General features: G+C 42.0%; 1 pseudogene; it reads right to left on the bottom strand.

Moving 5' to 3' along the window:
- The window catches only part of LOC115324079, a 44,427-nt pseudogene that overhangs the window by 8,764 nt on the left and 12,511 nt on the right, over positions 1-23,152 (bottom strand).

The raw sequence follows: 23,152 nt of genomic DNA, 5'->3' as shown, positions 1-23,152 counted from the left end.
GGTCCGTAGCTCCTGCGTGCTAAGTCCATAGCTCCGCCCTTTTTGGTAATCTTATTGAGTCGCTTGTAGTATACCTCAAAATTGCAGCATTATTTGACCTACACATCTGGGACAGCCGACAAGCTGTTGGAAGGCTGAATGAAGCCGTTGTTCCGCATCTCTTGTACCTGCTCCTGGATTACTTCCCTCTCTTTAACAAAAATCGTAATGCGTTTCTCGGACTGGGTACGCATCATCATTAGTGATTATCCGGTGTTTAGTGAGTGTCGTCTGGAGAACCCACGATGAAATCGTGAAGCAGTGAAGAAGTCGTGCAACTCGTTAATTCGCTTAATGAGCTCGTGCCTTTACTGTGATGACAGCATCGGGTCAATGTCAATCTCCAATAGTAAAACCCTTTTCATTCCCTGTACACAGGACGCTTCTGCTACTGCGATCTCTTCGGTTACGTTACTGAACGTTATTCCAAGAATAACGTTCCTCGACTAGTTCTACAGCACGATTCACATCAACGGATACGTCTCGCCCATGATTTCTGCGTGAGCACCATGCACCTGCCTATGGCGTTACTACATGACCACCGGCAGATTTGCTTTGTATACCATCCCACCGCATCGTCACCTTCCGAAAACATCAAAAGAGCTTCCCACATAAAACCGAATAATCCGCAGTGGTGTCGATGAGCGCCCTTTACGTCGTGGCCGTCGATGACAACCTTGAGATAGTTCGACACCGTTGCAGATTCGCCGCTCCGATGCGTGCTGTAGGCATGTAGCTCTCAAACTTAGAGAACGCCCATGAGGAGCGAAATGGTATATTTTTTTCGGATACCTTCCGGTTGTGCGTTATCAGGCTTTTTCGTGTTGCTCGTGGATGCTAATTGGTAGATCTACAAAGGTGGATATAAATTTGTGAATAAAGAGCAAGAAAGCTACACGAAAAGCATTGTTAGAGTTTTAATATAACACTCAACGCACGACCTCTATTTTTTATTTTATATTTTTACATCGGAGCTGTTAAGGGCTCGTTTCCCCAGTATCGTGTCAGTCAGCAAACAAATGATGACACGAAACTTTGGACAGCTACCGTCATCTGAGAGCGACGGCGGCAACCAGACAAACGGTTTTCCGGTTCTCTGGTTGCCGCCGTCGCTCATAGATGGCGTAACCTCTCCAGCCTTTCCACTGTGGCTTGCCGACTTGCGACCGGCCATTACTTCATTCCCACCCTAGTGCAGCTTCGCTGGTCTTCTTTCTTCACCAGAGCGGAGAGGCTGAAACTTATTTAAAGGCATTGTTCTCGCGGATAGACGCATGCTGACACACACTAGTAAGATAACGTGGCTGGGCCATGATCGAATGCTGCGGTGCGACTTTATGCTCATTCCAAGCATTACATGGTCGGGTCTTACAAACGTGCTCGAAAACCCTGGCCGAAAAAAACAGCTTCGGTACATCCTCGGTGATTTTGGTTTATGGAGGTCCGCTTCTGTTCCTTCACATAAGTTTTGTTTATGGTTCTCTAAAAAATGCCTTGCCGCACCATCATGTGGAAGATAAATGCTCTGGAGCCGCTGTTTTCCTGGCCATGCTTTTTAGCGTGCCAAACGTTCATTTTGGTAGAGCTAGTCGTTAACATTCACGGCGGGCGACAGGCCTCAGGCAGGTTCAGGACAGAGTATACAACAAAAGGAGTTTGGTTTGGTCATGTCTGAGAGAAAAAATAAATCGAGTAGGCTTTTCCCTGAACGGGGCGGCTGGATCCAGTTTCTGGTTCCTCAAAGACTTATCTTCCTGCCTCACTTCAAACTAAACTTGGCTGACGTCGTTTCAATGCGTACGCTGCATTAAGTGCAACACCCGCACCTCCACCAGAATTCAGCGGATGACAAATGACAAAATGATGAATAACTTTAAAAAAATGGATTGAGCTTGTTTGAAAAGGTAATAATATACTAACTTGCTTCGTGGGTTTTGTGTCAGCGTGAAAGCGGGATCGAGCGTTCACGTAAGATTGCCTCGACGCAGCGCGCTTCAGCTACTCTGAATAAAGCCGTGCACTAGACCTTTTGTAATCTTCAATAGACAGAAGTCTAATTTGCGAAACGCCCTGCCTGTACTCTTACGAACTACTTATTTGGTTTAGATCACAAAACATATAACAACTGCCTGAGAAACATCACTCGCCAATTGCTGTCTTATGTTACAAAATAGTGATAACAAAAATTGAAACTCAGCATGCTTTCACGAAGTAATTTCTAAGAAATTTTCTGCTACAATGTTTTCAGCGCGATTACTTTAAAAATAAAATAAATAATTCTGATTAAATTGCAAAAATAAATTGCATACAACGGGATTCTAAAAAACACTGCTCCACTCTATTAAATTGGCTGCGCTGATTCAAATAGCTTTTTTGTAAAAGGCGTTACCGGAAAAAAATATATCATCATCACTGAATGTGTATCCGGCTTGGTGATATTAAATAAGGAAATAATCGTCACGTTGAGACTAATTATTATGCAATCTCTTGACTAATATTAGCCGACTCCAATACGCATGCAGGCAATAAAGACGGTATTCATCTGCCGGTATCCTTTTTGTTTAAAAAAGATCCGCGAATTAAATTCGAACACCCTGTATGTTACAAGCTTTTGAAGTGTCATCATCATGAGTGAACCAGCTTTGTCGTAGAACCCGAGTTGATATTGTCACGGGTGGTGAGTCGTGACCAATAAACAAGAAATAAACAGAAATAAATAAACGTTTAATGTGGCGAACTTGTGCCAAAAATAAAGAAGGAAACAGAAGAAAGCAGAGCGTCGCGGGCGTCGAAGTCGGCGTGTCAGCAGAATCGAGCGCTGGGGCGAGACTGACCCGACAAGGTCGCGGGCGGCCTCTTATCTAGAGTGCGTCGCTATCTCGAAGATTCGGCGAAAGCGCTTCGAGCGTCGCGTGATCGGGTGAGAATGAACACGCACTTTCTAGAAAACAAAAGCAGGAATAAATGATAGAAGTTACATGCGGTACATGAATAAACGAGAACTTTCTGGAGGTCCGTGACCGAGCGTTGCTTTCTCAGCCCTGGGCGCGGCAATATAGTTTTTTTTTTTTTTTTCACAATAAAGAAAATTGAACCGATAAAACAAGTGATCGTCATTTAGTAAAATGAAATTACGAGTGTTGATGAATCTCGTTTACTCACCTGGTTTTAACCATCCTAAATAAGAAATTGCCGCTTTTCTTAGTGTCCACTAACTTGTATTGCATAATAGCGGGAACAAGATCCTAGCACAAATCCTTGTGTTTTGAATAGCCTTGATATAAAACAATGCAAAGGGTTATATTGGGCTTACTTATATGTTTTATGGCACTTAGTATTGACTAAGCGTTTTGTAGCGTCAGGCGTAAATTCGAAGTCTAGATAAGGACGTGCTTCAATCATTATATTTTAAAGTGAGCTCTAAAACAAATAAACAGGTAATTACGACGCCCCAGATACAAAACTGCATTATCAACATTTCAGGTGTATTTAAAAAATATCCGGGCTGTGTAGGCGCCGAATAATTATAACGGCTTAACCAGGTATTTCATGTTGAAAACATACTATTAAAGAAACTAGTGGCCTTTAATTTTGTTTGCATCAAAATATTAGACCAAAGGAATGCCTGTGCGTGCTTTTCATAGCTAGTAAAGAACAACTCATGCACTTGAGCACATGGATAGGTTGCAGTGCGGGAAAACAGTCCAAATATGTGTGCACAAAGTTAACCGCACAACACATTAAACACCTTAACACCCACAAAACGTTTAAACCTTAAGCATTTTTTTCACTAGAATTACGTTGTTACTTTTTAATAACGGTTTACCTTAACTAGATAGTTTCAGACTTCACTGTTAGTTCATAGATGGTAATTAAAAAAAATTATTTCTTTATTAAATGCTAACTACAGCGTTTTGAATGTGGTCATCAAACTGAGGACTTATTAACAAAATTAAAAAAATAAAATATCCTAGAAAACAGATCAACAGGTTTTTTTTTGAAATTTATACTAATCTATAGATAAAAAGCTGCTGCAAGTGTGGCGGACCTTTCTGCGTTGTATTGTCGCGAAATTGCGCTTGCACGAGTGTTTTGTTTACCTTCACTAAGTGTTTACCTTCTCTAAAAGATCGTTCGTCTCCACGCAACGGCTCATGTATTGTACCGGAGTCGGGGCCCCGTATGGGGGCGAACATGGATGCTGTAACGCTACCCTTAGTTCCCAGAACCCCGAGTGGGAGGTGTTTTGATTTATGCATGTCTGCTTTTGGGATCTCTACTTCGGAGGTGGTTTTGCTCAGTGTATAATTTCTCTTCCGTTGTACGAGTTTTCTCTTTTTCTAACTGATCTTTTGAACTTCGTACGAAAGGTGTTTTATCTTGGGTATGTGCTTGGTTTTGTCATGCTAAATTTTGCTTTGCGCTTCGAGCCTTTTGATTGGTGCTAAGGAAACACCTCTTGATTGGTCCTTCCAAAACTTTTTGAGCTGTGAACTGGAGGACCCCAGAAGGCTGCTGAACTATCAAGTTCATCGAGAACCTCGTTCACACCACGTCATCAGCAGGGACATCGACAGCGGCAGCTATAAAGGAGCTCCCTTTGCGACAGCGCGCCAGTGGGCATGGAAGCTCTGCAGCCATGAAGTTGCTCATGTTTTTCGTCCTCCCGCAGGTTAGTAAACAAAAACCTTGCCATTGTTTTAAATCAGACAATGTTTGCCTTGTTATGCTTCCATGCCCCGAAGCTTGTATTGAGTCTTTTAGAGTTCTGCTGCTGTTGTTGTCTGGTGATGTTGAGCGGAACCCAGTTCCCATGTCAAAACCCCAAGAAGAACAATTACTTAGCTTACAAGAAACTGTCGATAAACTTAAAAACAGTCATGCTATACTTCAACAAGAAGTAAACCTTCTAAAAGAAAAACAAAAACAAAGTGAACAGACAGTTTCAATACTTGAAGAGCGACTTAACAAACTCGCGAGTGAACTCGACGCACTAAAGCAGAAGGATACTAGTAGCGCCGCGACTACTGAACCCCAGCTTACTGCAGCCTTAAACGAACTATCTCAGCTAAAAACACGTTGCGATGATGCAGAGGGCAGATCCCGTTGCTGTAATCTTTTATTTTTTGGCATCACCGACGCAGACAAGGAAACATGGGCTCAGTCAGAGTGCTTGGTCACTAGTTTGTGCTCCGAAAAACTAAACGTGAAAGTTGAATCATCTAGGATTGAAAGGGCGCATCGCCTAGGAGCATTCGACCCTCAGAAATGTCGCCCAATAATAGTAAAGTTTTCTTCGTTTAAAGATAAAGATAGCGTTCTTTCATCAGCCCACAAGCTTAAAGGTACTCGCGTAGCCATCAGCGAAGACTTCCCAATTTCTGTCCGGCTCGCACGCCGTCACCTTCTTGATTTTGCAAGGCCAAAAGGCACCCCCTACAGACTGCGTCATGATAAACTTTTTATAAATGATAAGTGCTACGTATTCGATGCCGCTCTTGGCGCCGTTAAAGAAAAAGACACATAGCCACGCCAGCGCTTCTTCTCGTCGCCCTCTAGAAGTCGACCGGCAAAGCACCATGTTATCACTAACATATCTTCAAGTCATTCTATCCTATTTACTAACATTAGAAGCCTAATACCAAAGAGAGACGAAATAATTTCAGTAATCGAAGCGTGTAATGCCGCTTTTGTTGTACTTACAGAGACGTGGCTAAGCCCTGATATATGTGACGTTGAGCTATTTCCCTCGCAACTAAACTTTCGAGTGTATAGATCTGATAGAAAAACTAGAAAAGGAGGGGGCGTACTTTTGGCCATAAAAGACCATATACCATCACGGCTAATACCGCTTACCACTGACCTAGAAGTTGTTTGGGTGTATCTTTGCACAACGCCTTCCGTAATAATGGGTGTGTGTTACAGGCCGCCGGATATTAAAAGAGATTTTGTTATTGAGCTGTATAAATGCCTTTCTGAACTCGCATGTAAATATCCTAACGCTTTAGTTACCCTTTTTGGTGATTTCAATTACCCAAATATTGACTGGTCTTCTATTTGTTCTAGCTGTGCATTTTCTCAAGAGTTTATTGACCTTTGTTTAGATTTTAACCTATCTAATGTTATCACTCAACCCACTAGAATTACCAATCGCTGCAGCAACGTACTCGACCTATGTTTAAGCAATGACCTTTCACTCTCCAGCAACGTCACATACTTACCCAGCATTAGCGACCATCTCGTCATTGAGCTAACATTCTCCATCACTACTCCTAAGAAATCACGTTATTGCAAATTCATTCACGATTATGCGAGAGCCGACTACGCATCTATCAACACCAACCTCGAAGAATTTTATCACATATTCTCAGTCAACTTCGCAGAAAGGACGGTCAATGAAAACTGGATTCTTTTCAAAGATAGACTAACATCCCTAATCAAACGTTTCGTTCCACTCACTCGAATTATATCCGATAACACTAACTCTTGGTACGATAAAACAGTTCATTGTCACTCCAACAGGAAAAAAAGAGCTTATACGAGGGCAAAGGCTCATAACACTAACGCATCTTGGAACGCCTATCACGAATGCGCTAGGGCCTACAAATCCGCGATTCATGATGCCAAATCCAAATTTTATACTCATGACCTCCCCAACATTTTAACCAATAAACCTAAAAAGTTTTGGAAAGTAACTAACCCAGCACTCTCTCTTCCATTACAATTCGTTGACGAGTACGGCCTTCCACTTTCTGACGAACATAGTGCTCTTGAAACTAACAACTTTTTTAGCTCGATCTTTACCAATGAAGACTTGTCAAGTATGCCCAACTTGTGCCAACCCCTTCATCCTCCTATGAATCCTATCATGATCGACCGCTCTGGTGTACTGAAGGCCATTGAACAGCTGAAGGTGTCTTCTAGCTCTGGCGACGACCAAATAAACTCGAAAATATTAATAAATACTAAACACGTCTCTTCAACTTTCCTCTGCGACATTTTCTCGCAGTCTCTTCAACTTTCTGAAATTCCATGCGATTGGAAAATCGCTAACGTCATCCCCGTTTACAAAGCAGGTGATCGCCAACTAATCAACAACTATCGCCCCATCTCGCTCACCAGTGTGTCGTCTAAACGCTTAGAGCATATACTCTATTCTAACATAATAAACTTTCTAGACTCCCACAGCCTTCTTTTCGAGCATCAGCACGGCTTTCGAAAGTCATACTCATGCGAAACGCAACTAACAGCTTTTCTTACTGACGTTCACTCAAACTTTGATTCTAATAAGCAAACTGACACCATATTTATTGATTTCTCCAAGGCATTTGACAGGGTCCCTAATCAACGTCTCTTACTGAAACTTAGAAATATTAATATCCATCCCTCAGTCGTCAAATGGATCTCCGAATTCCTCACAAATCGCACCCAGTACTCATCTATTAACAACACCAAATCTACCACCTGCACTGTAACCTCCGGCGTCCCCCAGGGAACCGTTCTTGGCCCCCTTCTATTTTTAATATACATTAATGATCTCTACCTCAACATCTCCTCTTCAATACGTCTCTTCGCCGACGACTGTGTAATTTATAGACCTATTAATTCAAACCACGATAATCAAATTTTGCAGAATGACCTCGCACTTATAACTCAGTGGTGCCACAAATGGCAAATGACTTTAAACTTTAATAAATGTAAATCTCTATCATTCACCCGCAGTTCACATGTTTCATCCTTTTCTTATCACCTTTCCACTATCCCAGTTGCTACCTGTTCCTCATATAAATACCTAGGCGTTCACCTGACCTCTGATCTGTCATGGACTACTCACATAAATGCTGGCACTGCCGATGCTAACCGTACTCTCGGATTTCTTCGCCGTAACCTCAGACTAGCTACACCTTCAGTAAAACTACTAGCTTATACGACCTTGGTCAGATCTAAACTTGAATTTGCTTCATCCATATGGTCACCATGGCAATCATATCTAACTAACAACCTTGAATCCGTTCAAAACAGAGGTCTTCGTTTTATTTACTCTGACTACTCCCCATACACTAGCATATCAGGATTACGCAAATCAGCTAACCTTGACTTACTTTCTTTACGTCGAAGGGTGTCACGTCTCACTCTTCTTCACAAAATCTTTTACCACAACAACCATCTAAAAGATTCTCTACTATCACCTCCCTACCGTATTTTCCCTCGTTTTGACCACTCATGTAAACTGCGCTCAATTACTTCGTCATCTGTCTCCTATAAAATGTCGACTTTACCATCTGCTATTGACGATTGGAACTCATTACCTGACCTCATTGTAAACATGACTGACACTAACAAGTTTGCTGCAGCCGTTAACCTCTTTCTTTCTGAAATACAAGTATAGGTTACAGCGTGTTTTTTTTATTAAATATTTTTGTTGATGTTTTTATTGTGTTCACTCCCTTGTATAATGCCCCCTGGGGCCCTCAAGGAAAATAAATGATGATGATGATGATGATAAGCGGCCACCGAAGGGCCGTAAGGAACTTGGCACCCAGATACCAAGCCCTGGACATCACCCATCTTCTGGAGGCCAACCTGCACGTCTGACACCCTTTGGCTGTGGAGTCTTCCGCCCGCTAACTCGCAAACTTGGGACCCCTTAGGTCTGTAGAGGAATTCGGCTCGCCCGCCTTTGTGTTGATACTTGTTTGTCGAGTTTGGCTGTGGTCGGGGCACCCGCTGAAGGTGTGTTCGAGGAGGAGGGCAGGGGAAGTCGCCAGAGATAGAAGTATTTCCCCCAAAGTGGAGTTTCTGATGTGTGTATTTAACTTTATGTAAGTTCTTTAATAAATCGTTATTTGGACTAACCGAGCCAAGTGTAAAGGCCTCATTTCTACGCCACAGTATAACGGATGTTTTTCTGGCTTTACAATATTATTCGTGGTGTATGTATGTCTACAGAGCCGGATGTTATTCAACCTTAATGGGTTTCTGGTGTCTCAGCTGTAGACGAGAAATTTCAAAATTTCGCCATGGCAATACAACCGCTAGCCTGGTATTCTTAACATACACCACACGGTAGTGATACACAACCGCACTCCGGTGCGATGCTCCTCCAAAGAAAAAGGGGCAGGGGTGGGGATAAAGCACAAATCCTTGGGTTCTGGTGCGTAAGCTTCCGCTACACCTGCTCCGAGCTGAGATGCGCAACTCCACTCAGCCGCCAATTTCACGGGTTTTTCTATTAAACAAAAATCGTATAGTCTAAAAGCAGCTTGTATAATTAACCTTGTTCCTGATAGATTGATGCGAGATGAACTGAAATAATACAATTCGAACAAAACGATCACCAACTTTTCGAGTATTTGTGATGGAAAAGACTCAAGTCTCAAAATAAGCGCTTCCTGTGTTAAGACGTCAGCCGCTTGTCTTTCACCTTGTTATGAATATTCAGTTTTTCGTCGCCTAACAGATTCCACGTGATGAGTCACAGCATTGGAGAAAAACATTATTCAAGTGATATTTAGTTTTAGCAAAATTATAGCCATTTTCCTTCGTCGAGTGTGGTTAAGGCTGTAATGGAAACACGAAAAACTGGGACGACTAAGAAATCGAAGGTCAACATATGTTGAAACCCGGTGGACTATTCTTATGTTTTCTAAGTCCTGCATAACAGAAACTAAGTTTTTGTCAATCTTTAAAGCGGTCAAACATCCCAAAGTTTCATTGAAAGAAGGTGGTTCTGTTTCTCAAGTATATAATAATTGGATTTAGCCACCTCTGATGTAAATTGAGTTGCGCTGCATGTGGTGTTTGTCGTATGGGGAGCGTCATTGGCCGCAGTTGCGAACTTTTGTAGGCATGCCATATTTCTCAAGAACGAGTATGACGGTTTTCCATGGTTGACCATGTTTTTTGCGTTAGGTATATAGCTTTTTGAAGCCATATATCCACTTAATATATTGAAAAGTATTTAAAATTTTTTTAATGAGAACACCAATAAAATTATGGGTCCAATTTTGAATATTTATTTTTGCCTCTCACTTTGTAAGACAACCATTCCATCAAACAAATTCCTGTGTACAAGTTTTCTTATATCGTTAAGAACGTTATAGCCCATGATAGCCAGATGTAACTACAGAGTTCTAACTCATAAAACTGCATCGAAAATATTGCTATCTAAGAAATGTCAAAATTAGTGTTGTAAACAGTGCATTATCAGAAAGGACCAATTAGGAGTGTGTAAAAGTCTGACATACCCCAATCTGCCACGAGAAAGTCCTCCTAAAACCTCAAATTAAATACTACTGTTTTGAATTATGTGGTTCCCCAGGTACAAACCAAGAGAAATGCCTAACTTGGCCCAAGTTTGGCAACCTTAGGGGCCGACCTTAGGCTGAATAAGCTAGGCACTAGGCAAGAAAATTTCCTTCCTTTGTCTAACTTCGCCAATTTTAAGGGCATAACTTGCGGCTAATAAGGTTTTGCTTCAATCCACTAGTTAAAGTCAAACTACTTTTTTCAGATAAATTAGAGAAATTCAAATTCTGGCTTTTTCTGCTTCGTCGCGTATCTGCCGGAAGGCCGGACACGAACCAAAAAAGGCGAGTAAAGATCGAACAACTAGCAATGAATCCTAGTTCTAGAATTTGCTTGAGAAGCAAGCCCAATGGGGCCAACTAAGATCCCAAACAAACAAGCTGTGAAGCCTAAATATGGCATTTTGATTATTTGGGGCCAAAGTTTCCTGTCTAAAACCGCGAGCCAAACAGTAAAACCAAACTCTGGCTCTCCTCTGGAAATTTAGGTCGGAGGTACCCAGACTCTGAGCAAATATTATCAGGTTAGGTTATACCTTACCCTCTTTTGGCTTTTTGATTACTAAATTGACTTTCGAAAATAAAATGTCAGTCCAAAACACTGTGTTACTTGGTGGTTTTGTTTTAAAGCGTTAGTTAGGTTCAAAGTACTTTTCCCTTGCTCTAAATAACTAGAGAAATGTCGAGTCAGTCTCTTCTCTGGTGTGTTACTTGGTGGTTTTGTTTTAAAGCGTTAGTTAGGTTCAAAGTACTTTTCTCTTACTCTAAATAACTAGAGAAATGTCAAGTCAGTCTTTTCTCTGGTATGCCACACAACTGTCAAAGCGCCGAACATTAGCCAAAGTTCAGGCAATAATCAAACAACCAGTGAGCGAAGCCGTAAAGACTTACTCGACAATTCCAGGCCAAGATACCCAGGCTCTGACAAAACAATATCAAGTTTAATTGTGCATTGCTCTTTCCTGGCCCCAAGAACCTATTTTCACAAGAAAAAAAAATTTGCCCAAAATATTTCTTTAATTGGGTCACAACCCTTCATTTCGTAGCTACTGATCCAAATTGTTCTAAAACTTTTTTTTTGTTTATGTTTCATCTCCATAATAATGGCGTTTATGTCTACTCAAACGCGTACCTCTATCAAAATGCTTCTGAAAGCTGTTATGGGTACTATATATGACAATATTTACATCCCATAAACGTGTTAGCCGATAAATAAAACCAAGATTTATACTGATTTTCTATCAAATGCTCACCTGGTCCAAGGCTTAAGTTATTGTCATAGAGTGTGTCCCTGAAAAAAAACAAAGAAACGTTGCTATTTTCACGTAACAAGATATACCGATAGAACAATAATAATATGTTTCAAAATGTTTTTAATATATACTACGTCTAGAGGCTTGGAACCTAGTTAAGATGATACATACCGCTCTTACTTTTCTCGCGTATGCGCAGGAGAGAAACCTACAGCCGTCTAATAAGAGTCTCAGAGCATTTGCACGCACAGAAGTGCACGCATATACAATAAAAAAAAAGTCCCGCGCCAGTTAATCCCTTCCAGAGCTATGCAGTCACGTCAAATACTTTAGCCCCAATTGTCGCTGTACAAAATATTTTGTATTCATATTTTTATATTATATTATTATATTCCAGAGCTTTGAAGGACTAGCACCACCAAATTTGACCCGCGTAATATAAGCGAAAACCCGAACGAGTCTTTTCTAGGAACCGGAGTACCTCGATAAATGTCACGTAGCAGTGCTGGCAAACTTTTTATATTAAGAGCCACTCGAACAATAAGTAACTTCTGCTTACGTTTTCTTGTGTTACTTCCTTAGTCACCATAGCATCCACGCTTCGTTTAACACGTGTAAAGGTGTTCATTGAATCGACTGCCAGGCTTCATGCATGCCACGAATTTCCCGGTGACTCCCGGTTGCAGCTCGATATAAGTCAATTTTAAGCTCCCATAACGTAAGAGAGCATAACTAAAACAGTTTTGTGCGAACTGGCCTTGTTATCTCAATCACTATTCGAAATATCCGCAGCTGAATATACAGAACGGCTTCACTAAACACTACGAAGTGAGTTCTTATTATATTTATTTCATCCCACACTCACTCCACCACAGACATCTTTTTTTTTATTCAAGTGTAGACCTGCACTTGTGTGCTTGTCTTATGCGCGAGTACGTATTAGCGCGCTCTTTACTTTTGTACGGTTGGACATGTTCCGCGGAGAGTCCATTGCAGTGTCGCAGGGCTCTGTTTATTACTCTGCATTGGGCGGAGCAGAAATAGACCGAGCCGCGGCACAGGACAGGAGGTTGTAGGTTTTGACGGAAACGCTTACAAACCAACGAACTATGATTCGGTGACTTGGAGAAGCAAGTTTCTAAGGCGAGAACGCGTTATAAATGTATAACCAAAACTTCAGTCTAAGTTTATGTGCAGAAAAATATTGCATTTTGTGAGCGTGCAAATGGCATATACTACGACCTCTGCCCCCCCCCCCTTCCCCGGCATTTTTATAAAGGCAAAGAAGATAGCGCGAAAAGTGATACACCGGTTTTTTACAAAATTATATCTTTTTTCTTTGTAAAGAATGCAAATATAACACTTTTACCCTATTATCAGCGATGCAGAAAAACGCGCCATGCCTTGGTTTCAACTCCACTGCCCCTCCGCCACACTTCAAACTATGAACAATAAAGCAACTAGCCCAATCAGCGAGATTTATACAAACTTGACATTATTCCAAAAAGATATTTCAAGCTCAATCAAGACGTGATATGAATTAGAGCTCTTAATCTGTTTTCTCCCGTGTTATGGGATCAAATGACATGATGCTTAGTATTTTACATGTTAGTACACCGAAATAATGAATTTTAATTTTATGTCGCATTCCATACCTCCTCAAAATTTGCGAGTTTCTCCTATTGATATCGGTGTATTTATAATTAACATTAAGAATATTTTGTTTTTCTTTATTTACCGTACTGGGTGATCATTATGTGTTTCCTCATAAGCAGTACCTTTCTTATTAAGTGAGGGAATTGAAAGATGTTACACTCAAATAAGAAATAAAAATCTCCACTTTCATAGGACCACATAACCTCTCAATACAGTCCCCACTGGTGGCGATGCACTTCACCCCTATATACAACCCTCCGCATGCCGTCGTAGATTATTGAGGGTGGCTGTCGACGAGACCAACGCCGCGCCGGGGAAGCGGCAGTTGCTAGATGTCTTGCCTCGTTCACCTTACAGCCACAGCCTCACGCCATCAGAATCTTGGTTATTTTCAAAGCTAAAGTAATATCTGGAGGGTACACGGTTGGAGTTCGACGACGAGGTTACCGATGCAGTGCGACGTTGGTGTCGTGAACTGCCGCCCTCAATCACCTACGACGGCATGCGGAGAGTAGTGCACCGGTAGCGGAAGTGCATCCCCGCCAGTGGCCACCAAACTGGAAAGTTATGTGCTCCTGGGGACAAAATAATCTAAATTTTTATTTGAATATAACACCTTTCAATTCCATGACTGAATAAAAAAGTTACAGCCTAGGAGGCAAAACTTATTGATCACCCCTTATCATTACACGGTGATTCAAAGAGAGGCCAGGCTCGTGAAATCGCCCGCAAAACTCGGTTTCTTAACCTATCGCGCAACGACTTTGTGCAGCATTGCCCACATATGGTGCATTTTTCTTTCTAAAATTTGCAAACAGCGAACTTGCCTGAGGAAAAAGTAAAGAAAGAAAATGTCTTAGTTTCTATGGAAACGCAGCGACGCCACCGGTCTTCAAACAACACAGCGCCGTTTCGCACGGGAGACAAGAGTTAAGTGGGGATAAATGGCGCAACGAACGCCGCCAAAGAACGAACACACGGCACCGAGAGCCGGCGTCTTTACCAGACGGTCTTTTCGACTCAAAAGCGGCGCGCGTTCCGCAGGCGGCGACAGTCGCAGAAACAAAAACAGGCGCGGTAACAACAAGGAACTGCAGTTCCATGTCTGCTAAAGACGCCGGCTCTCGACGTCGTATGCTCGTTCGTTGGCGGCAGTTGGCGTCGCGACCGCTTGCGCCATCTCTCGTCTCCCGTGCGAAACGTACCGTGTTGTTTGAAGACCGATGGCTTCGCTGGGTTTCCATAGGAGCTAAGCCTTTTTCTTTCTTTACTTTTTCCTCGGGTAAGTTCGCTCTTTGCAAATTTTACAAAAAAAAAAAATGCACCATTTGTGGGCAACGCTTCACAAAGTCGTAGCGCGTTAGGTTAAGAAACCGAATTTTCAGGTCGATCTAAGGAGCCTGGCCTCTCCTTGAATCACCCTGTAGATCGAATAAAATAAAGATTAAGAATTTTATAACAAGTCTTTCGCAGAAAGGTACGAAATCAGGGACAGAAAAAAGTGCGAATCTAATTAATCGGTCACAAGTTAGCAAAATTGTCTTCACGTCTTTTTTTTAAATATATATTCTACCGATGTCATATTTTAATGGCATCAATAAAACGTCTGATTCGAATGCTCTACTCACCTTGTAAGAAGACATAGAATGTCAGGATTGTAGGTCTGAGTGAAATATCTTCGGATATAATTTACAACCGTATCAGCGTGCATATATCCGTTTGTCGTCCACGTCCTAATTTGCCTCAGAACTTCATCACGAGGCTAAATAAAAAATTAACGATATGGTTAAGCACATATATACTAAAACCGCCGTAAGTGTGGCGTATGAAAAAAAGAACAGTTTGGTATTTTTGTAATAGCACACTTACGATATTGACGTCTGAAATTTCAAGTGTTATGTTCATGCCCAAATTCTTCTTCAACTTGGCTTCGGCCTGAACAGAAATGTATAACTCAATAGGTTAACTAATATATAAACAAATATAAAATAATTATTAGTTATCGTTTTAATGTTTAAGCTTGTTAATTTGTCATGCATCATATGTTGAACCAACAGAATATATATATATATGTACATATAGATAGATAGATATATGCACTTGTTAATCTTCCCTCACTCCCAATATATATATATATATATATATATATATATATATATATATATATATATATATATATACATATATATATGGTATTCCATGATTATGGTGCGTTTTAGGGAGACGAAATTAAAGAAATAAGCATGTTCATTGTTTAGAGTAAGTCAGGCTATTCCTTGTAGTCTGCCTAATCAACTAATTAATTAAGACCACTTCATGAACTTTTCAAATATTCAATTTAGAGCAAATGATTCTGTGGCAAAGTTGTAAAGCGTCCTCAGAAACATTCAATTCAGCGGTTTTTATCAAGAAACCACTAACACTCTTTATTTTTCAGGACTTTAAAAAAGAGATAGCAAATTATGAAAAGAACGCAAAAAAAACGCGAATATTTCGACAGCACCCTGTCAACAGTGTTCTATTCAACATACGGGTCTAGTTTATTCAAGCCACAGCTGAGAGCACTGCAATACAAGGCTCTCAAGGGCAAAGTCAAATGTTTTGTTTGTTTTGTGTATTTTTTTTTTGTAATTTGCGGAATTTTTTGATGCCCAGAAACACGAACTATGTTAGAAAAGGGTATTAACCGCTGAAAAAACACGAACCGAGACACAAAGACAACGAAAAAAAGCGCACTTTTAACTGAAATATATTCGATAAAGTACACGCTATTATTCCCTACGGGAACGCACACTCATCCATCAATCCCCGCCCAGCTCACGTTTTAAGTACTCATGCTCGTCTGTAGGTAGGGCCAGTGACGTTTCGCTGACGCACTTGTTTCTTCTAGCCCTAATCTCAAAGCCTCGTGTAGTTCGCGTTGCACCCTGTTTTTGCAATTTGCCAAAACTTTTGTACTGTTGAACCGTCTTCTGCAATGAACGGCATGATGCCCTGACAGTGTGGTCCTGGCGGAAGCTGCGTGTTCATGGGCTCTACAATTAACGCATCTGCCTGTTTGCCCTAGATAGCTTAACCCTCTCGTCATCGGAAGTTCATACACGACCACCGTCGTGCAATCTGTGTGCTTGTTCTTATGCTTAGTGTTGCACGGGTCTGTGATCAGCTGGGGATAACTGATTCTTCGGCATAATCGCGACACCTTATTAGGCGCTAAAAACACAACCGGAACAATGCAACACTGAGCCACCTTTTTAAGATTGTGTGTCACGCCGTTCATATATGGAATAAACACCCGCCGTAGAGGTCTTATCTCGCAGAGTGGTTTCTCTGATAACTTAAACTCCGTTATCCAGCTCCCGGCCACCTTGACAAATGAGCTCATTGGGATTCAAGCCCCCCCCTCCCTCCGAAGGCGGTCTACCTAATGCCCCTGAATAAGTAATGTAGCAACGTCTTCTCCCTTTTCCTCTGACGCGCGCATACTTTTATCTTTATGTTTTGCTTCTTTACACCCGCGCGTGCCACGCGTCGACTGTATACCGCCGCCTGGATCGGCCCAAGATAGCAGACAGCCTTCCTACACTTGAGTCACAGCGGAGTCGAAGGCTGAAAGATACGCAAATACATACACACAGGCTAAAAGCGCACTGTCACGGTCCACCAGCCTCGAAGGATGGGCTCAAAGAAAGAGGGTGAAAGCAGTGACGTTGTACAGTCGTCGTTATTTGATGAGCGTCATGAGCTCATAGCATGCACTGCACTCCGACCAGCATGGCATTTCTTCTCCCCTTCTCTGATGCGCACACCTATTATTTTTATGTTTTGCTTGTTTACACCGGCGCATCGACTGTAGCTCCGCCTGGTTTGGCCCAAGATGGCAGGTGGCATTTGTCAAAGGATGTCGCTACTTTTCCGTATAAAGGGGATTAGATCTACCAGTCCTACAAAGCTATCCTGTGCGCCATGAACAGAGGACTTCTTGAGAGAAGCTTTTAAACAAGAGCACGCGAAACCTCTCTTTACGGGCTTTAAATGACAGGAGTCATAAGGAAGAATCTCCTTTTTCGAACTAGGTGCATATACTTCCAGCAAATATGCTCCCCTAAAAAACTAAGCATGAGGTCGAGAAATTGTTTATCCTATCTTTAGGTTTCTCATACGTGAAAAACTATCCGTAGCAATATTAATTAACTATCTTAAGCAGCTCTGTCACCACACAACCTGAGGAACCGATTGTGTATCCGAGGATGAGAAAATCATCAACGTACCTAAATACGTTGTATCTGCCATCACTCTTCATCTATTTCTCCGAGATAGCCTTTCCCCGTCAATCCACACCACAAAGGTTTTGGCAAAATACAAAAACAAAGTGTCACGCGAGCTACACGAGGCTTTTGAGATTACGGCGTGGGGAAACAAGTGCGTCAGCAAAACGTCACTGGCCCTATCTACGAACGAGTATAAGTACTTAAAACGTGAGTTTGGCAGGGGTTCATTGATGACTGTGCGTTCCCTTGGGAATAATAGCGTGTACTTTTTCGAATAATCTTTAGTTGAGAGTATGCTTTTTGTCGTTGTGTCTGTCTCTCGGTCCGTGTTTTTTCAAAGCTTTATATCCTTTGCAGTGTGCCAACTCTTCCATCTATGCACATTATTACTGTGCTAGACGTTCCTTGATAAAAACCACTGAACAGGATGTTTCTGAAGACGCTCTACAACTTTATCAATGAGGCTTCTGATCTAAATTGAATATTTCAAAACTTCATTACTTGGTCTTGATCAAATAGTTAATTCGGCAAAGTAAAAAAAAAATATTCTGACTTGCTCTAACCACTAAATCAAACCTCAAACTCAATCAAACCACACCACTAAACCAAAGAGATATAACGCAGGGGAAGCATTTGCGGAGTTCTGCAGGAACGCTTCAATTGAACCCGTTTCTAGGTTTCGGTTTCTTGTCGTAGCCCGTCTCTGAGCCCGCGGTCCTGATCCCCAGTGCCTGAGAAGCGCGACGCACGCAGGTACGCTCTAGTTCCCCCAATTCTACGAGGGAGCCCAGGGGGTGGCGTCGCGCCACGACCACCAGGGAGCAGGACCGCGGCCGAAAAAATGCGCTTCGATAAAAAACCGAAACCTAGAAACGCGTCCAAACTGGGCGCTTTTTCAGAAGGCCGCAAAATTCTGCCCCTGTTTTATGTCTTCATAGAAAGAGTTCATTTAGTAGTTTTCGATGACGCTGAGCAAGCTTCTGATTGAAACCATATGTCTATTGTTACTAATTAGAAATGTAATTAACGAATTGTTGTTAAACAGCCGACTGATCGTTACGACTAGCCCCTACACTATTTCCCCCTGGCCGTTTAACTCGCCTGCACAAACCGCATGAACGTAAGTTTCACGACTTCATTTAAACGAATTTGTTAATAAAAAAAACTCCCAGTATATATATATATATGAACGAAATTCGGGTTTTTTTGTGGCGGGTTCGAATCCCAGCCGAGGTGTCCGCAATCTGACGGAGGCTTATTGCGGAGGAGGCGCCGTGTAACCGAGCTTTCGGTTGCACGTCAAAAGGTCCCCAGGTGGTCCAAATTAATTCTTAGTCCTCCGCTGGGGCGTGCCAGATGCCTGTCGTTGGTTTGGCACGTAAAAACCCCGAATTTGACTTTAAAATTCGGGTTTTTGGGTGCCTCAGCAACAAAGGCCACAGGGCGCCAGAATTATTACAAATGGAATAGAAAAGACAGATTGATAACAGAGTCAGCGATCAAAACGCAGCAAAAAAAATCTAGAAGAGGTGTATATGGCAATTATTCTTCAAGGACTCATAAACCTTTGTATATGGCATGAGAAGTTCTTCCCCAAGCAAAATGGCCAGATTAAATAGAACATGCTAATGGTAAAACAATGCAAAATGCTTGCGGCGTTCACGATCATATTTTGAGTAGACTAAGAGAATATGTAGAATAGTTCCAGGTTCAGAGAAGAAATCACACTCAAATGCCCCTTCCCCTCTTAGAAGATGTCCATGAGCGACATGCCTAAGTCCAATTCGCAATTTATAATCTCGTAAAAGCGTTTACAATGCCTACAGCTTTTCCATACAGTTAAATTAGCTTTGATGAAGAGACGTTTATTGTGATTGTCAGTTTGCCATTCATCTTGCCAGTTCTTTGTTATCCGCCTTCGTAATTTTGTTCTACAATCAGCAGCTGGTATCGCTAAAATGTTAACGCTGCAATCAGCCGAATCGCTCGTCCTACCTGCTTCGATATGTCGCCTAACCCTGCGGTCTTATTAGGATGCTTCTCGACAACGTATTCGATGTGCACCAAAGCTATCAGTGTTCGAAAAGTCCTACTCGTATATCGGCAACAAGCGATTCTTCAAAGAAGTCAGGAATTCTTGCGGTTTGGTTGGGTTCGGCAAATGACAGCTTGTGCGCCGCATAGTGTTCAAACTTCCAAGGAGCCGTTCCCTCTCGTTTTTGTGTTTGTGTGGTTGTCCTGCTTTGACCGTGTCGACGTATATCACGGATTACGTCTTTAAGTCCGCTATTATTTATGGTAAGTGCGCTGCAACCTACCTGTTGTCAAGGATTAACCGCTCTTCTACGCGTACTCTTTAAGATTATCTATAGAATTATGCAGCGTCTATTCCCGCGGCAGCCGGGAGAATAGTTTCTCCGAAAGTCTACCTTTATATTATAGAACTGCCTCGGTTCTTGTTTTCTTTGCAATATTCTCAGTTGTACAAAAGCTTAGAGTGCCTCTCACATTTCATTGATCGCTTGCACATTTGTACTTGCCTACAGAAGAGGTTGTAATAAACTTCAAGGAGAATTGAAAACAACCTTTTCTGTCTGTTCTCCTGTCCATTTGCAAGCACCTACACGAGCACATTTGTTCTACGTGTTTCCTGGACGTTATAAATAGGTTTATGAGTTTCGGGACGCCTTAAATAAGTTTAAGATAACCAACCTTCCAGACCATACCCATTTAGGGCTAGCGTATAATTTGCCTATCCGAATGGCACGCTCAAACGTGAGGTCACGTTTCAGGTTGAACGGGCACCCGCATGAAACGGCCACCTGTATCAAATGAGCATCGGAAACAAACGGGTACCGTTTTAAACAGGTACCGTTTCAAACGGGTACTCGTATCCCAGAATCACGTTTGATCCAAACGGATTGACAAGTTTGTCACCCATTTGATTCAAACGGGTCGACCAGTTTGCCACCCGTTCGAATTTCAATTTTTTTTTCATAAGGTTGTTTATTCTGAAAGGTGAGTTCATATTGTATATTTTGTATGATGGATTGAACAGGAATGCTTGGCAAAGATTGAATTCGTAAAGAGTGCTGAACACTAAGAAACAACCTGCGCCTGTCAGGAGACCACTTTTTGCTTCTGCATATAGACTAGGCACCCATGACGTACGGAATGCCCCCGTTGCAAGCCGAATACCCTGGTGGTGGATGGGGTCCAACGTCTTGAGAGTTGTTGCTTCGGCTGAACCATACACGATACAGCCATAGTTCAAAGTTGAGCGCACAACTGCTCTGTCAACGCGCAAAAGACGGAAACGGCCGGCACCCCAGGACTTGTGCGAAAGAACTCTCATAATATTTAGCTTTTTTCTGTCACCTCAATTTGAACGACTTAATGTGTGAACCAAAAGTCAGCTCTTTATCAAAGTGACACCGAGAAACATATGTTCGGCTCTAACTGGCAGCACTTCCTCTGCCAAATGCAGCGAGGTGACAGGAGACAGGCCTGTTTTTTGGGACAAACAGACAAAAGTCTTTTCTTTCTAAAACTTTAACCCGTTTTAATCGGCCCATAGTCATCTGCAATTGGCGCTCACAAATGAAGAAATTGCAAGACACAAACGAGATCTCAACGTCGTGGACATATAACAAGTGCACAATATTTGGGAGTATCACCTGTGACAAAGAATTGATTTTCAAAAGAAACAATGCCACACTCAGGGCACAGCCCTGGGGGACACCACTCTCCTGAACAAAAGAAGCAGAAAGTGTAGTTCCTCTACGGGCTTGAACGGTTCTATCTTTTAAAACTTTGGCATTGCAGTTGAACATTCTTCCCTGTATACCAGCGCGTAGAAGATCTTGTAAAATACCATACCGTCAAGTGTCATTGTAAGCCTTCTTGAGATAAAAAAAAACACTGAAAGGTAAGTTGTCTGTTAACAAAAGCTTCTCTGATAAGAGTTTCAAGGCGGACAAGCTGACCAGTTGTAAACCTTGGAGCACGAAAAACACATTGAAAACCACTTAAAAGACTCTTCCTTTCTAGAATAAAAATAGGCCTGTTGTTGACAAGTCTCTTAATAGTCTTTCCCAGACAACCAGTCAACACAATAGGGTTGTAACTAGAGGTTTTATATCTGTTTTTAATGTCTTTAAAAAGGGACTATAATGAATTTTTTCCACTTATTGGGTAGCTGCCCTTCTTTCCATTGGTGATAAAAAATATAAGAAAAAATCAAATGTTGATTCAGAGAGGTGGGTTAGTGAGATTTAATTGACTCTATCAGAACCTGGGGCAGAAGGCTCTGATCATGCACGAACGTAACGTAGCTCAGAAAGTGCAAAAGTTGGTTGTACTCTTCGTTGTTGCTGGCAGCAGCAACACGCCTAACCTTCTGTGCCGTTCCCTTGTGACTTAATATGTTAGTGCTGTAATTTCCACATCCTGATATTCTTTGGAAATGCCTGCTCGAAATGCTAGCTTGCTCTTCCAGCGAGGAGGGGGTATCACCGTCTGGTTACGAAATTAAGGGAATTGAATACTGACGGAAATCCCCGTCTATTTTCCTGACCAAGTACCAGGCGACCTTGACACGTGTGGAACTATTAAAGGAGGAGGCGTAACCAATCCAAGACTTATTTTTTACCTGCTTTCAAACATAGCGTGCTCTCGCACGCCTCTGCTTAAAGAACAAGACATTTCGAGGAGTTGAATATCGATGCAGAATTCATCCGAATTTATTTTGTGTTTCCTTAGCTTCGGGGCACTCATCGTCCCACCAAGGCTTAGGATGTTTAGGCAAAAAGCCTGTCGTTTGGGAAATAGTAACTCACGCTGCCTCTATTAAGATTGTTGTGATAGGGTCGTTTACGTCATCGACAAAAAGCGTTTCAAGGATGTCATGGTAGAAACAGCAGTATTATGAAAAAGCTCCCAGTTTGCAGGTTCAAGCTCCCCCCCGGGAAGGACGCGACGGCAACCTGGGCAGGAGTTGCGTTGGGGCCAGGTGAACAGGAAAATGATTGCTGGCATATGGGTTATCAATCACACTCCACTGAAAAAAGGTAAATATATCCCGGGTACAAATGAAGATTGATAGAGGAAAAAGAGCGGTGAGCTGAGCTGAAGCATGATTATAATGCAATTAAATGGAAAGGTGTTGGTTAGTCTGTGTTAAGCACAGAGAGTTCCCTTAATGAGACAAAACGTTCAATCACTTTTCCCCGACGGTCCAACCGTTGACTCTCCCAAAGAGGGTTGTGTGCATTAAAATCCGCAAGTATAAGAAAGGGTTCTGGAAATTGATCAAATTGATCAACCAACTGTTCAAGATCTGCCGCTGGTAAAGGAAATGAAGATGGCATGTACAATGAGCAAACAGTAACCAGCCGATTAAGTAAAATAGTACTGTAGCAGCCTCTAGAGGGGTGGCTAGAGTTACTTCACAGGCTGCAACATCACTCTTCACAACAATTCTAACTCCTCCTGAAGAGCTAGAGGAGGTTAAAAGATCCTTTCCAAAAAGTTGAAATAACTTAAAAATTTCGTATTCGATGGTCTTAAGTTCGTTTTTGAAAGCCGAGTGCTCCTGGCTCATGTTTCTGAAGCAAAAAATTTATAT

The sequence above is a fragment of the Ixodes scapularis genome, unplaced genomic scaffold (genome assembly GCF_016920785.2).
Source record: "Ixodes scapularis isolate PalLabHiFi unplaced genomic scaffold, ASM1692078v2 PGA_scaffold4__175_contigs__length_147842914, whole genome shotgun sequence".
NCBI classification, from domain to species: Eukaryota; Metazoa; Arthropoda; class Arachnida; order Ixodida; family Ixodidae; genus Ixodes; species Ixodes scapularis.
This window is presented reverse-complemented; position numbering and strand designations above follow the sequence as displayed.